Below are 15,222 nucleotides of genomic sequence, written 5' to 3'. Positions count from 1 at the left end.
GTTACTGCCAGAGACCTAACATGTGCACTCGACCTCCAGAGTGTCAAGGTTTAGGTAACAATGCTTCCACAGCAGGGGACGTGGTTAATCTATACTCTAAGTTATATCACAGGCCTATCTTGTCAGGACTCTCGGTCCACTCCACGTGATTCTTATGTAGATTCTGGCAGCCGTTCTGTGTCTGCAATACATACGCATTCATCATTTCTGAGACAGGTTTATTTACAGAGGATCACTCTTCTTAATAAGCAATCCAGTACACCCAGACTTCTCCAGTATTAGTGAGTGTCCTTCTGCACAGGATAACGATGCTACAGCAACTGTATAAACATTGGTTTCACGTCTCTGATTCATTTGAAGATCTCATTACAATCCCTCCTCGATGCGAGAGGTTTTTTCTTGGGTTAATCCAAGACAGAAATTTATACACAAGGTGTGTTTTTTCCCTCAAAAAGGTATCAAATTGCACAATCACCATGGACACACCCCTCAGGAATTGGGGAGCACTATTTAGGGGCTGCAGGTCTTCGGGAAATGAGCCCTCATATGAGGTTTGGTACATCATCCTGCTGAGCGAAGAGACATCTTCCTTGCCCTCCAATTTTGTTACGCAATAATTTCGAGGAGACAACTGTATTGTGGCGCATAGACAATACAACTGGTGTACTCTATGTCACTAAACACAAAGGGCTAGATCAGCTTTGTTGCCTCAGGATGCTGGTGATCTAGGTGCATGAGCGATAGAACGCACACAACTTTCTGGCGATTCCACGTTCCTGGTACAAGACACAGTCTGGCAGGCACTCTCAGCAGGACGACAATTTCCACTCTCGAGTGAGTTTGTCCTCTACGGAATGTGGATTCAAATTTCGTCAGTAGGGTGCTTCCAGATCTGGGTTTTTTCGCGACCAAGAAGAACAGCACATTCTGGTGCTTTTCAAGTTGGCATCACCACAAGAATTTACAGGGAAATGCGTTTCTTGTCCAACTGATCTCAATCTGATTCCATTTTCCACCGATACCTTTGGGTCCCAGAGTTCTCCGAAAGAGCTAAATGGAGTGGTGTTGAGTGTCCCTCTTCACCCCTCATGGCTTCGCCAAGACTGGTTTACTGAGTTTCTCCATTTTTTCCACTCGGAGTGCGAATCAATTCGGACGTGTCCACCTCCGGATCTATTTTCTTTCGGAGCGGCCAGGTTTATCACTCGGAACAGCCATCTTTGAGGTCAGTGGCCTGCCCCTGATTACCTTTGGTTCGCCTATCTAAACATCCCTGCGGTTGCAAGGGAGTGTTCGCCATAACAGGGACAAGGTCTCCAACGCAAATGTTTTTGCGGTATCTGATATTGTTCGGCTAGAATTCATCCTTTTACTCTTAATAGAAAGGATCTTCCAGTTTGTTCTCATTTAGCTGTCAAGTTCAGGATTGCCTCATGCAATTCTACTAGTGCCTTAACTGGCAGCGGCTCCAGATACCGACAAGATGGGATCACATCTTTTTATTCCTCAAAATATATAACTCAATCCTTCAAGAAAATTTCAGATTGTTTTTTCTCCGCCAGTTCGTCCATTACCATCGAGTCATCTCAGTGTGGTAATAGGGCAGTTCATGTGATATCCTTTCAACTTTTCCTCAGTGCTGATCTACGATGACTTAGAAAGGTGTCATTTTCTTTTTCTTGGCTTTAACAGTCCTCTATTAGAGTCAGTTAGGTTCAGATCTTTCGATTCTTTAGCCTTTTCATACAGTTCTCTATTACTCTATGGTGGTTCGAGTTACTCTGGAATTCATACTTAACGTGCCTCCGGAATTTCTTTCGGATCGAGCCTGTAAATTCAACTGCATCTTTGCCTCCACCACTATCAACAAAATGGGTTTTTCCATACACTTGATAATAGAAAAGGTTTCAAATGTTCTGTTTACAAGGGATAGTTCGGTTTTCGCAGATCTGATCAATTTATTACTAAGGTACGATTAGTTAAAACCCAACAGGGTCCGGGTGAACAGTTGCATAATTGATCTTTTGCTCCGATCGATATTTTGCCATGCACAAGTTGAACAGCTTTGCTAGCAACCCCTAGAACGCACTCTACCAGGCCAATGTCTTCCTCAAGTGCTCTGTTTGATGGAGTTCTTCTCCAGCACCTCGGCAGAGCGACAACCTAGGTTAGCAGCCTTGCTTTCTCCAATCACTACTGTTTGCTGCAGCCAGTAAGACCAATGTTTCCATGTGTCCAGCAGTTCTATGTAATCTTTTCAGCTAAGGTGAGCCTCTGTTCCCACCTCCTTTTTTTCCTGCAGTCAGACGCTTCTGCTACCGTTTTCAGAGTGCACATTCTTCACTAGATGCATTTTATCATGTTCCAGGCTATGTTAAGACATTTTCTATATATATAATTCACATAATGTGCACAGTTTGACAAGCTGGGTTACTATGGCGTCTGCCTAGCAAGGATATTTACTGCTATCTACTCTGATTCAGGCATGTGAATCTATGAAAGACACCCCTAATACTGGAGAAGAACAATAGTTACTTACCTGTAATCTGTGGTTCTCCAGTATTGGTGTCTTTCATAGATTCACATGCAACCCGCCCACCTCCCCTTCAGAGGCTCTTAGCATACTTTGGTTTACTATCACTCCGTGCGACAAAATCTGACAGCCTGAGCCTCTGGGGGGAACCTTCTGGTGGGTGCTGTCGCCTGATTGGCTGCAGTTTGGGCTACACAAAAGGACAGGGATAGTCACTAATGTGGAAGTTTTTTCTTCTGTAGCTTGTCTACTTTACTTCCTGGTTTGTTTATATTGGTATTTACTATGTATTTATAGCATATTATTGCTTTTTTATATACCGTGGGACTCCCACTCCGACGACGGGGAATGATTCAGGCATGTGAATCTATGAAAGACACCAATACTGGAGAACCACAGATTACAGGTAAGTAACTATTGTTCATCCTCATGGGATAATGTATAAAAGTGTGTAAAAAATATATAAGGTTGAATGGAAAATAGAACTTCATGCATCCTGTTAAATTGGCCTTGGAGATAGATACAGTTTTGTTTTATAGTGTTGTCTAAAGACATTTAGGGTTCAAGTTTAGGCATTTTCTTTTCCACCGCCTTCATGAATTTCACAAAACTGCAGTTCAACTGCGGGTCCTGAGATGCAAAGCAGGCAAGAACTGCTTTCCTTCGTGAGCGTATCCCTCGTTGATTAAAGTGATGTTCCACCAGATGTTTTTATTCATCTAACAATTTGTCACAGGAGCATAACAAATGGAGCATATCCTCTGGCACTAAGCCACATAACCGGCAAAGGGAGCCTGCTTTGTCTTTTAGCCAATGTGGGAAGTGTCGAGTGCAGGGTAGCAGGCCCAACCTATACCTTAAAAACCTCATTTTAGCGGTTTTAGTGTAACCCAAACCAAAGTAACTCTGTGCGGCTTGTGTTTTGAGTAAGAGTTCAGGGTCTTCCAGCCATGTGATCTTTTTGAGAGGGCTGCCTTATCTTCAACCCACGAAAGATGTTTGATTGTTTTCTTGACCAGGTTTTTGAGCATTGTATGGTTTGTTGGGGTATCCCAAAGTTGCTTTAAGCCCGTGTTTGCCAGGCTACTTTTAAGATACTTGGCTGCTGGTGAGGAAGGGTGTTGCTCTAGCTCCGTCCATTGATACTCATTTAGAGTTCCTTGTTTGAATTTCCTTACCTTATCCCAGATAGTTATGTAGGCCCCCTGTCTTGCCAGGAGCTGTTGTTGGACACCGAATTCTAGCTTAATTTGTGCTGGGGAGGTTCGTTTGGGCAGGCTAAAAATAATTCTGTATGCAGCTATAATTGTGTTGTCAAGGGTCTTTGCGTCTCTGCCTCTCTGTACTTCACTCCCATAGGTGATTGTTGGCAGGAGTTTAGCACAAATTACTTGTACCAGAGGTAGAAGGGAGGGCCCAGAAAGTTTGCTGTTTAGTGTTTTTAAAGAGATTGACAACAAGACCTTTACCTCTGATGCTCGTATTCTGTACAGTAAATTGTCCCTGTTGTCAATCTTTACTCCTAGGTATTTGTACACTGACTCGTCATCTATTCGTGCATTGTTCCAGTACCAGGACGTCGATTTTTTCTTGTTCTTACTAATAGTCATTGTCTGTGTTGTCTCCAAGTTTATAGTCAGTTCGTTTGCTTCGGAATAGCCATGTGTTGTGTTCAAAAGGTGTTGTAGCCCTACCTTTGTGTGGCTTATTAGGACTATATCGTCTGCGTAGAGAAGACAATGGAATTGGAGCCCTCCCAGCTTGGGGGCATGAGAGTTGCAGCTGTTTAGGATTGGTATAAGATCTCCTAAAAACAGATTAAATAGTGTGGGAGCCAAGACGCAACCCTGTTTGGTTGGTATGCGCCTTGACAGAAGTGATCCGTCACCCACCTTTATCTGAACCCAAGTCTCTGTATGAAGGTTAGTCAGCAAGTCTAGCAGGGGCCTCGGTATCCCCCAACCATTCAGTTTGGACCATAAAATGTTCCGATTTATATGGTCAAAGGCAGCCTTGTAGTCTATAAAAGAGAAGTGGATGGGCATTTTGTTTGATTCAGCCTTGTCTATTAACATACCCATAGTTAAGATATTGGTTGTTGTCCCAACTGCTTTGGCGAAGCCTGTCTGGTTGACCAGAATTAAGGATTTCTCTGTGGCCCATGACTGCAATTCCTCCAAGAGTATACCTGCAAAACACTTTGCCTCGTTGTCAATTAGGGCCACTAATCGGTAATTTTGTGGGAGAGACTTGTCCCCTGCCATAAAAATTAGAGAAATGATAGAGCCCTTCCAAGAGCCTGGCAGGCTGTTAAAATATCTGATTTCCAAAAAAAGGAGTTCGAGCGCTGCTGCCCAACCGTTCGCATCTTGTTTGTAAAGAATGGCCGGTAATCCATTCGGTCCTGGGGCTCCCTCTCTTCTTCCTTTCTTGATTTGGCACTTGATGATGCTTTGTAAACTTTTAAGTTTGTCATTTAAAATTGGATTCTGACCATCTGGGATGCTGGTGCACTTTTGGGGTGGCTGTGCTTTGTATTCGATGAGATTATCCATCACACTATCGGGTGTTAACCCCAAGTTGTTATCCATGACCTGATTAAAATGATTCCCAAGATGGCTTACCCATGCTTCTTTTGTGATGTTGGAAGAGACTCCGTCATGCATCCGTTTTATGAATGAGTTTATGGTTTTCCAAAATTTTGCCCCATCGCTCCGTTTGGTGTCAGAGTGTAGTCTTGCCCACATGTTATCCTCCACAGATCTATTGGCTTCCCATTTTAGTTTTTTCAGCGTTGCTTTTAGTTTCCGTAAGTGATCGTGCTTCCCTATATCCATGGGGTTCTGCCGAAGTTCTCTCATCATATGATAAATAGATTTTTTTGTGACCCTAATTTTCTCTTTATACTCTTGCGTGAACTGTTCGATGCTGCCGCGGCCCAGTTTGACATATGTCTTAGGTCTTGTAGCGTAGATGGACATAGTTTTTGTGAATTGTTCCTATTTCGCAATTTCACTAGATCCAGTACAAGCCCAGAAGTGCTGTTTTGCCCTTTCTATTATGGTTTCATCAGTTGCTCAGTAGAACAAGAGGTGGTGCTGTTGTTAATTATGGGGCCACTAACACCGAAAAACAAAGTGCTGTTTGTGGTAAACGCGAATGTTAAACATGACTTACTTTGAATTTGAAGTTATGGTATTATTTTTATAGAAAGAATCAGGGGCCAGATGTAGGTAATTTCATTTTACCGATTCTTAAATACCGAATTTTACCGATTCGGTATTTAAAAATCGGTAAATGATATGTAGATAAAAAATCGGTATTTTTTACCGATTCGGTAAAAGTCAGTATCGGACGATCGGAAAATACCGATCGGTATTTACCGATCGGTATTTACCGATCGGCATTTACCGATCGGTATTTCCAATGCATTCCTATGGGCCTTTCGGCCCATAGGAATGCATTGGAAATACCGATCGGTGAATACCGATCGGTATTTTCAAAAACGTGCAGCAAACAAAAGTGAAACTTAACACAACAGCCAATCAGGTGCAACCACCCTCCCCCTTCCTACCAGGAAGTGCCTGCCCAGGCAGCTGCAACTCATTAGAAGGTTCTGGAGGCAGGCAGAGCTGAGCAGAGAGACAGAGCAGCAGGGAGAGATTTGTTTTGAGTGTAATACTGAAAGAATGGCAAGCAGCACAGAGAGCCAGAAGGCTGACAGAAATAGAAAAATAAAGTTTAGCAACATGGAGCTGCAGGTACTAGTGGAGGAGGTGGTTAGAGTCCACACACAACTATTTGGAAAGCAGTCCCTCACTCTAGCTGAGTCTGCAAAACGCAAGCTCTGGCTACACATTGTTAAAAGGGTGAATGCTGTGGGAGTCACCAGCAGGAGCTTGGAAGATTTAAAGAAAAGGTTCTACGACATCAGGAGCCTCACAAAGAAAAAGATGGCAGAGCTGCACAAACAGGCTGGTCTCACCGGTGGAGGCAGGAACCCAGCACCCCCCCTGACTGACCTGGAGGAGTTGGTGGCGTCAACCATCGAGCCAGACAGTGTCGTGGGACTGGGAGAAGTGGACAGCTCAACCAGAGCCAAAGCAAAAGGTAAGACGCATGCGCAGCATAACACCCCATACCAAGCAGCATCCCTTAACCCTTTGTGCACAGGCCAACCCCAGTCCAGTACTGCTAGCACTATACAGGAGCAATGCATTATGGGAAATGTAGTCAGCTAATATTAGACCATGTATAACTGAACAGACATCAGCAAGGCAGTGAAAGTAATGGCGATTAATGAAAGTAAAATGTGTAAAGATTTTATTTTAGTCACTGTGACACAGTAGCACTCAGTTGGCATACGCTTATTTACATCTAGGGGCACCATCAGCCAGTCAAGTCACACCGACAACAGGGACTGCAGCAGCAAGGGAGGAGAGTGACGAGGCAGGGCCAAGCCATGTCCATGCATCGCAGGATGAGGAGGACACAACTGCCATCACACAGGAAGAGGAGACAGTCCAGACCCCCGAGTTTGCACACTCCCCACACCTTTCCCAATCCCCTGCATTGCAATTCTCTCATGAGACATCCCCATCAATGTTACAGGCTGCACCTGCAACCCCACCAGCCAGGAAGCGACTCGTGGCCCCACTGCCAATGATGGAGGCAGCAGAAGCTGAGGCTCAAGACACTGCACCTATGCCTCATGCTGCACTGCAGCCCAACAAGGAATCTGACACCATGCGCAGACGTCGCCGCATGCCCAGCAGTGCAGGTGGCTCAGGAGATGGCACTGTCTTCCGTGGGCTGTAGGGAAGCATGGTGCGCATCCAGCGCATGCAGGGCAAATATATACAGGCCTGCCACCGCCAATTCCGTGCACTAAACCAAACAATAGGAGAAATGGGGAAGGGCATCAGTGACATTGCACAAAGCAACAGGGACATTGTAAAATCAAATGCAGACCTAGCTGCAGGAATTACTTCTGCAATTACGCAGCTGTGCACAAAACTGGACAACATAGAGCACACAAGGCGCAGAGATGCCCGAGCAACCAATAGGGCCATGAATCGCCACTGCCACAGCACAGCTATGCCGTAGAGGCAATAACATGCAGGAAAGCCTCACCCAGAACACGGCCGAGGTCACCAGGGGCATGGCCAGAATCACCAGTGCCCTAGAGGCAATGATGATTTCTCAAACAGCACACAATCCTGCCCTGGATGTGCCTGAGGGAGAGGACAGCAGTAGCCGCAGTAGCTTGGGAAGCGCTGTGATGCAGCCCCGTAGGAGCAGCAGGCGCCCAGCTGAGCCTGCAGGCCAGGAGGAAGGCAGTGGGGAACATCCCAGTGGCTCTGGGAAGCACGCGCGAAAATGACTTTGCCAGTGGGTGATGTAACCCAGGACATGTTGTCCCCACCTTTCTTAAATTTCATTTGTTGCACTTAAGTGCTTTAACTTTGTGGCTACATATAAATACTTTTGGCCCATACACAACCTGTCTGTGTCTCATTACTTACTCAGAAATAGTTGCTTGTTATTTCCTCACGTCTGTATCTGCCATCACTTGGCGTTGTGACTCCAGCAGGTTGTCTGTCAGGCACAGCATTGTCGTCGTCATGATCCTCGTAGTCAGACAACTCGACCTCTGTACCCTTCCGCACAGCCAAGTTGTGCAACATGGCACAGGCAGCTATGATCTTGCAGCAGGTGGTGGGGGTATACTGCTTTGCGCCTCCACTCTTGTGAAGGCATCTAAATCTGCTCTTCCAGATGCCAAAGGTCCGTTCTACCACATTGCGTGTACTTTTGTGGGCCCGGTTATACCTCCTTTGGCTGGGTGTGGAGGGGTTGAGGTAGGGAGTCAGGATAAATGAACGTAGGGCATATGCACTGTCTCCTAAAAGGGAAATTGGAATACATTACTCACATGCATAATTGTCATTCTCACTGCAATAGGTGTGGAAGGGGTCGCTGACTCTGTCTTACCTAGGAGGTATCCTTCGCCAAATTCCCCTGCTGACAGCCGTGCATAGATGCCGCTGTTCTGAAATATATCGGAGTCGTGGGTACTTCCTGGGAATTTTGCAACAAGGTCTGTGATGACGTACTTTGCATTGCAAATCACCTGGACGTTGATGGTGTGGCTTGACTTCCTATTGCGGTAAATGTATTCTGTGGCAGCAGGGGGACAAATGGGGATGTGCGTGCCATCAATGCATCCGATGATATGGGGAAATCTTGCCATCTGGTAGAACTCAGATTTTGTTTGAACAAGTTCAGCATGGGTGGATGGAAAAGAAATGTAATGCTCCATCCTATGCAACATGGCGTCAAGGAATTTGTGAAAAAACCTTGAGAGGCTGTTCTGGGTCACCCCTCCCGCCACAGCAAACACGCTCTGGTAGCTCCCTGACGCCAGCAGGTGGAGGCTGCACAGCACCTGTACATGTGTTGGAATTGCATGTGCCCTTGGGGTGGGGTGCTCCAACAGTGGTTTGAGGTTCCTGATGAGCTCCAAGATGGTGTCTGGAGCCAACCTGTACCTTTGAAGTATCTCTTCCTCTGTGAGCATGAACAGGGTCACCCTCTGCCTGTAGACCTGCTCCTGTCTCAGCCATTCCCTCTCTCCTTCCTTCCTCCCGTAGCCCTAGCCGTCTTGCTATTACATAAAATGCCGCCATTGTGCAAACTGAATTGCATTTTGGGTCCTTTTTTATAGGCTGCACCTGGTTACCACCTGATTTGAATCCATGGTAAATACCGACTCTTAAATACCGATTTTGAGGCAAAATCGGTATTTCAGAGCCTCCCTACATCTCAATGTTCAATTTTACCTGTTCTTATTTACCAAATCGGTAAATTTACCGATCGGTAACTATACCGATCGGTAAGTTTACCGATTGGAAAGTTTACCGATCGGTAAATTTACCGATCGGTAACATTACCGATCGGTACATTTTCATAATCGGTATTTTACCGATCGGTAATTTTACCGAATGGGTAAATTTACCGATTCGGTCTATTTCCTATCACCTACATACCGAACGCTCAATACCGGTCGGAAACGGCCGAAAATCGGTATTTTCGGCCGTTACCGACCGGTATTTGGCCACCTACATCTGGCCCCAGGTGTCTAAAAAGGAGGTTAAATAACAAAAAAGAAAACCTCAAAATAAAGGTTCTTTTGATTGAAAAAGGAAAACGTGTATAGTTTTGTATCATATTTAAAAGCAACATCTTTAACATTCCTTATAAGTAATGGCTTGTAATGTCAGTATGCCCTGCTCTCCCTTCTGCTGTCATTGAGCCATCCTATATTTACTGAATGTTGTTCTTCGTCATCAGAGTCAGAGCCTGGCATAATTTCTGACAATCTTTTCTGAGTTGCAACTCTATGAAGTATTGTGCATGTCTTGCAACTTGTCTCTGGGTGATATTGTAGCGCACCACCACTCTTATGTGGACAATAAAATCTACTGTTTGGTAATCCAAGAGTGCTCTCAATGACAGATCTGATTATTTGTGAGCTGTATTGTAGCGTCGCTCACTTCGGTTAGAAGGATTTATGTAACGTAGTAATATCCGAGATCGCAATGTATATGCACGATTACCTACAAAACAATTTACATTTTGACAATAGCATTAATATAGTTGCAATATTTGCATAGGGTCATGTTTGAAATACATATATTACAAATTTACCCTGTAAATAGCCATCTCCATATTCTCTTCTGAAATAGCGTAAGTATACAGCACAAAACTGAGTCATGCGTTGTGCCAGGGTATTTTGTCACAATATCTGCTATTATATTTGTGCATTTCAACCAACTTGGATGTTAATAGAATGAATATTTTCCTATTTCTAAATAAATACTGGTAGTGAGATGGAGGACATATCGGAACAAGAGTACCCCCTGACTTTCGCCTGGCCTGTTGGTCGCTCCCCCCCGCTGCAGCTGCACCAGCCCTTGTGCCTGACCGGCACTCGTGCCTCAAATATTCCTTCTGCCCATTCCAGGGCGCTGTATTTTCTCTCGCCCCCTCCTGCCCACAGCCCGCTTTCCCGCCGCTGCTGCCCCTGCGGTCCCACCCTCCCCCCACGCCCGTTTCGCTTAAACCCTGCCTCCCAGCTTCTCCGCCCTCCCAGCTACCCTTCAAATGGAGGCAGCTGCGCGACCGCACAGCGGACGTGCAGAGCTGGCGGGCCGAAGGCGTGCCTAAGGCAAGCCCATCTGCGCCCATCCGCGCCTGGACCGCGCCCAGTGCCAGAACCCCTGGACCCCGCGAACGCCATGACACCAGACTCCACTACAACGCCAGCAGCCTCCACGCACTCAATGCCGGCCGAAACCACACCTGCTTCCCGGCCGCCTTGAAACGGACCAACGAACCCTTCTCCTGCCGCACCTGCAGCTACACCTGCGACAGAACCACCAAACCTTCAAGGACTGGACCCAACCACCTCCGCTGCATACTCCTCAACACCCGCTCCACACGCAAACACGCCGTCGAGCTCTGGGATCTGCTCGACACCTCCGCCCCAGACGTGGCCATCCTGACCGAGACCTGGTGGAACGACTCCTCGGCACCCGACATCGCCATAGCCATTCCGGACAGCTACAAGATCACCCGCAGGGATCGCATCAATGGAAACGGAGGAGAAATAGCCATCGTCCACAAGTCCACACTCAAGGTCGCCACCCACGCAGACGACACCCTCAACGCTGCCGAACACCTGCACTTCCGGTTCCACACCGACCCCAACACCACCCACAGAGGAACACTCATCCACAGACCCCCGGAACCCGGGCCCAGTTCAGCTGACCTCACCAGCACCCACGCACCCACCTCCACGGACTACATCCTCCTCGGGGACATGAATTTCCACCTCGAGAACAACAATGACGCCAACTCCATCACCCTGATCGCCAACCTCGCCAACCTCGGCCTCAGACAACTTGTCACCGCACCCACCCACGCCGCCGGCCACACACTGGACCCCATCTTCTCCACAGGCACCCACATCACCTTCAACCACACCACCGAACTCCACTGGACCGACCACCGATTCATCCATTTCACCTTCAAGAAACCAACCACGCACCACCGCACCCAACAGCTGCCTCACCGCTGCTGGAGCAAAGTCACCAAAGACCGGCGGATCACCACCCTCGCCCAGAACCCACCCACCGACCCCACCAACCCAGACACCGCAGCTCGCAACCTCAGACAGTGGATCAACGACTGCGCCAACACCCTCGCCCCGCTCAAGAAACCCTCCAACAACACCAGCAAGAGAGCCACCTGGTTCACCGACGAACTCCAGACCTCCAAACGCGCATGCCGGAAATTGGAGAAAATATGGCTCCACGAATGCACACCGACCAACCACGCAGCCCACAAGGACGCAACTCGAAGACATCACCACCTCATCAGAATAGCCAAGAGATCCTCCTTCAAACACCGCTTGGATAACAACGCACACAACAGCAAAGAGCTCTTCAGCATCGTAAGGGAACACTCCAACCCCAGCTCCAACAGCAACAACATCACACCCTCTCAAGAACTGTGCAACCCACTAGACATCTTCTTCCACCGCAAGATCGCTGACATCCACAACAGCTTTAACACCACAACCGCCCTAACTACGCCAGACCCCGCCTCCCTGTGAACAGCGCCATCCGCCTGACCTCCTGGTCCAACGTCAACAACGACGAAACACGCAAGGTCATGAGCTCCATCCACTCAGGATCTCCGTCAGACCCATGCCCACACCACGTATTTAACAAAGCAGATGCAGCCATTGCACCCCAACTACGGAAGGTCATCAACACCTCCTTCAAAACAGCGACATTCCCGGAAAGCTGGAAACACGCTGAAATCAACGCCCTCCTCAAGAAGCCCAAGGCAGACCCCAAGGACCTCAAGAACTTCCGGCCCTTCTCCCCGCTCCCGTTCCCAGCAAAGGTCCTCGAGAAAATCATCAACAAGACAGTTGGCCCGCCACCTGGAAGACAACAACATCTTGGACCCTTCCCAGTCTGGATTCAGACGAAACCACAGCACCGAGACAGCCCTCAATGCCGCCACAGACGACATCAGGTGCCAACTAGACATCGGCGAAACATCAGCCCTCATCCTCCTGGACCTGTTGGCCACCTTCGAGAGGTCTGCCATCGCACTCTAAAGACACGCCTCTTAGAAGCCGGAATCCAAAGGAAGGCCCTTGACTGGACCATGTCCTTCCTCTCCGGCAGAACCCAGAGTGTCTGTCTCCCACCCTTCCGATCCAAAGCCACCGAAATCATCTGTGGCGTCCCCCAGGGCTCGTCCCTCAGCCCGACACTGTTCAACATCTGCATGGCCCCCTTTGCACAAGTGGCCGGCCATCACAACCTCAACATCATCTCTTACGCCGATGACACCCAGCTCATCCTCTCCCTCACCAAGGACCCACATGCCGCCAAAACCAACCTCCACGAGGGAATGAAGGCCGTCTGAAGCTGAACTCGGACCAGACGGAGGTACTCATCCTCGGACCTACCCCCTCAGCCTGGGATGACTCCTGGGGGCCGACCATACTGGGAGCAGCACCAACACCCACCGACCATGCACGCAACCTAAGATTCATCCTCGACTCCTCCCTCTCCATAGCTAGACAGGTCAACGCCCATCTCCTCCTCCTGCTACAACACCCTCCGCATGCTCCGTAGGATCTACAAGTGGATCCCGACTGAAACAAGTAGAACAGTGACACAGGCCCTCGTTAGCAGCAGAGTGGACTACAACGCATCCAAAACGCCTCCGCCTGACTGATCGTCAACGTCCCCCGCCGCAGCCACATCACCCCCCACCTGATAGACCTACACTGGCTCCCCGTGGACAAGAGGATCACCTTCAAGCTCCTCAACCACGCACACAAAGCACTCCACACCGCCGGACCAGCCTAACTGAACAGCAGACTCAGCTTCTACACCCCCACCCGCCAGCTCTGCTCCGCCAGCCTCGCCCTCGCCACTGTCCCCGGCATCCAACGAACAACCTACGGGGACAGATCCTTCTCCTACCTCGCCGCCAAGACCTGGAACACCATCCCTACCCACTTACGGCAAACTCAAGACCCATTCGCCTTCAGAAGACTGCTCAAGAAATGGCTCAGCGAGCAGTAGCAGCATCCCCCTCCCCTCAGCGCTTTGAGACCCTCACGGGTTTGTAGCACGCTCTACAAGTACTATGATTGATTGATTCATTGTGAGGTGTGGCACCGCAGCTAGGACGACTGACTCTGGAATCTGGGGATCACGGTTCGATCCCCGGCACCGGTGGCAGATTAGCCCAGCACCATGAGACTCTGGGCAATAGCTTACCTAATCTTCCCGATGGCCCCCAGCACCTAGAGACCCTTACAGGTGATTGTGTGCTTTACAAATGTGGATTATTATAATTATTGATTGATCCCATGACGTAGAAATTGGGCTATATGGTAACATTTCAATTTGGCTCACTGTAACTCCTGTGCTGTGCCAGCAAAATGTATATGCTAGTTAATTCTCTGTAACATGGCATCCAGGAAAGGACACAGTGCGAAACTCCACCTGCAGCATCAATGACACCTTGGTAACTCCCAGGGGGTAAGAGGGGGAATGAGCATATTACCTGAACATGGGTGGGAATACAATTACTCCTGAGAGTGTTTCTCTCAAGCAGAGGCTTCATTTCACCACGAGATCTAAAATCAATGCACTACTTAGCATGTATTGCTCATCAATTGCCTTCTCTGTTTGGTTGATAAGTGTAACTCTCAGTCTAAAAATCTGTTCTTTCCCCCTTTTTCTGCACAAACCATAGAGAATGAGCATACTCTTCACAATCACATACAGAGCTGCTGTTGTCTGCACTCTAATGCATTCTGGGGCAGTTTATATATGTTGCACCTGGTTACCAGTTGAATGAAGTTGGTGGTAAATTGCACACGCAAAATTCTCATTCAGCGACTAGTCACAATTTACGAATGTTTCATACATTCAATTTGCGACTCGATACTAAGAAAAAATAAAAAGCGACTTGCAAATTCTGGTTTCTAAAATAATGATGCTGTAAATTGTACATTCGAAAAAATAGCGAAGTGAATGCTTTTCATACATATGAAAAGCCCATTGTTGCAGTCGCTAAGCAGTTTGCATCTTATATCCGTTTCTCAAACATTTCATACATCTGGCCCTTAGTCTCTGAAATGAAAGTAAAAAGATCCACAGTGGGGCAAGCAGCAGGCTGTGGCTGATGAGGGCTCCATGTCATCAGATTGCTGGTGGGCAAAGTCTCGGTGAAGCTGTTCACTTTGGTAGGAAAGCTCAGACTGAATTTCAGGGTCACAGTTTTTGAGGTTGTTGATGTCATTTTGGCAGCCAGGGGTCCCTCAACCAAGTATGTATATGCCTGCTGCTGGGGCAAGGTTGTGGCTTGGTTTGCTACCAAGCAGACAAACCCACTTCATGCCAAGATGTATAAAAAGCTGTTGTTCGTGTTGTCCCTATCCCAGCAAGGACTTGCTTTGGGCACCCTTAAAGCGTATCTGTCAGTTATTTCAATTTTTTTATGGATGCCAGACCAGCCCTCAATGTTTAAACCACCTATGGTGATGGATTTGTTAAAGGGTTTACACTACAATTCGCCCTTTGTTG

Source organism: Lissotriton helveticus, chromosome 7 (genome assembly GCF_964261635.1).
Source record: "Lissotriton helveticus chromosome 7, aLisHel1.1, whole genome shotgun sequence".
Classification (NCBI taxonomy): domain Eukaryota; kingdom Metazoa; phylum Chordata; class Amphibia; order Caudata; family Salamandridae; genus Lissotriton; species Lissotriton helveticus.
The sequence above is the reverse complement of the archived record's forward strand: the minus strand, read 5'-3'. Positions refer to the sequence as shown.